Raw genomic sequence first — 2,417 nt, forward strand, 5'->3', positions numbered from 1 at the left:
GGCGGCAGCGCGGTGCCTCGCTGTCGGCTCCCATTTGCTCCGACACGGATCCATCCGTGTCCTGGCCGGCGCGCGACGCTTCGCCGCGTGTTGTGAAGCGATAACTCAGCCGCATTTGCAAAACAACTTTCCTCTTGTTTATTCCATAATGATCCATTGATTGTGGGTAATGTTGCATGCCCTGTGCCGCAGCGGGCGCGGAGCGCTCCCCTGGCACGCGGCGGGGGCTCCGGCAGGCGCCGGCGCCGCGACCGGAGAGCGGCTGCGGCTCCCGCGGCCGAGGGCTCCCGCGGGCCCCGGGCCGTGGGGCCGAGTGCCCCACATCCCACCTGCACCCCGCGCATCCCGGCCTCTCTCCCCACCCTCGCTCCCGGGAAGGGGGACCGGCTTCTTCCCTCTCATCCTCCCTGGCTGCGGCCGGGCCTGACATCATCCGTAATGACGGTGCGAGGCCTCTGCTCCCGGACGCCGGCGCTGCCGTGGCTTGTACAGGGCAGCACCTCCCGGGAACACCCCTGGGATCTGAGAGCTGGAGCACGGCACGTGCAGGCCACGGTGGTGGGAGCTGGTCCCGCGGTCCTGGCATTGCCCCGGTACTGCCGTCACCACAGCAGGGACACACTGTGCCAGTGGCTGAGGAAACTGAGTCAGGGAGCAGTGGTGAGGGGCTGGGCAGCCCTGGGTGCCAAACCCCGTGCTGGCCCTGCTGGGGGCATAATGATCCTCCTGGGGCACCATGCTGGATCCACCTCCTGGCACTGGGATGTGGTACCCAACTCTGTTGGCTGAGGGGCCCCCCTGCCCCCTCTGCCATGGTCCCCAGCCCTGCAGCAGGACCACCAGGACGCAGGGAAGGGGGCTGGGAGAGAGGCCGTGGGCTCACACCAGGACCCAGTGTCACCACCACGCCTTGCCCACGGCAGCAGTGGAAGGACTGGGAGAAGAAGGATGAGCCAATGCGCCCCACTGGGGACAGCCTGATGGACAACCTGGGGCTGGAGAGTGTCCCATTACTTCCCTCGGGATGTGACAGTGGGGCACAGGGCGGGCAGCACCCTGGGCAGGGTGGGCACCCCCCCACAGCAGCACTGGGGGTGCCAGCGGTGCTGTGTACGTGGCACATGTGGTCACGGCCATGGCACCGGGAGCAGGTAATGGTGGGCCGGGATCGGTGCCCGTGCCAGCAGGACAAAGGTGAAGCCACTCCGCGCTGTAAACACCGGCGGTGCGTGGCATGGGGCAGGTGGGGCTGGCCAGAGGCAAACTCGTGACAAAGTGTTTATGGTTTCTCGGCTGGGGACACCCGGGAGTGCCTTGGCCCCTGCCTGGGCTGACGTCACCGGTGCGAGGCCGGGGGAGGAAGAGGAGCCGTCCAGTCCTTGGCTGGGAGCGAAGGCCGCGGTGCCACGCGGTGCCAGGTGCGTGCAGCCCGGCAGGTAGGCACGGCCCGGTGCCAGCCTGTGCCCAGCGGGGGCAGAGCCATGGCCCTGGGGCTGTCCAGCCGTGCCAGGACCTCACACCTTTGTCTGGAGAGCAGGAATCGCCCAGCACTGACCAGGCTGGCCGGAGCTATCCCAGGATACGGCAGAGCCTTGTGCCACTCGGCTGCTCCCGGCACACATCCCCTTCCCACAGACACTGCCAGGGCTCTGGAATCCCCCAGCACTCGAGGGGCACCCAAACCTTGGCATTGGGGTCCCAGCAGGGGCCCTCTCTTGACTTGGGGCAGCAGGGTTTGGGTTAGGGTGACCCCAACCCTGTACCAGCACCCCAGAAGACTCCTGGTGAGGCCAGGCTGCCCCACTGTGCCCAGCCCGAGGGCACGGAGCGGAGCAGAACTGGGTGGCTGGGCCCCGAGGAGCCGTCGGCAGTGCCACGCACGCACCGGGAGCGGTGCCAGGGTCGAGGCAAATGGCAGGAGGGATCCTGCAGGCAGGGCTCTTTGTGCCAGAGTGGCAACTCCAGCCCTTGCACCCCCTCAGGGCACAGGACAGCTGGGCTGTGCCACCGCTCCGTGTGCCACCGTCATGGCACCACACTGGGACAGGGGTTGTGGCTGGTCCTTGGCTGGTCCCTGGCAGCCCAAATCCTGCTGGATACGGCCCTTGGCAGTGCTGGTGGTGCTGCTGTGAATACAGCATGCCCACCCTGCCCTGGTTCAGCCTCGGGTACCAGTGGCACGCTGAGACCCCAGGGTGGGGGTCCACGGCAGGGACCTCAGCCCCATTCCAGGCCGGGCCTGTCGGAGCGCGGGGGGGATGTGGGGAGCCCGGCGCCTGCCGGGAGCACTACGAGGACCCGTCTGACGGGTTCGTCGGCTCTTCCCGCACCCGGACAAGCCCGGGCCGGCGGGACACCCAGCCACCGCCCAGCAAGCAGCGCCTGCTGGGTGGGGGAGAGCGGCCGCCCTGCCCGCC

The sequence above is a fragment of the Neopelma chrysocephalum genome, unplaced genomic scaffold (assembly GCF_003984885.1).
Source record: "Neopelma chrysocephalum unplaced genomic scaffold, ASM398488v2 Primary Assembly neopelma1_96255, whole genome shotgun sequence".
NCBI lineage: Eukaryota > Metazoa > Chordata > Aves > Passeriformes > Pipridae > Neopelma > Neopelma chrysocephalum.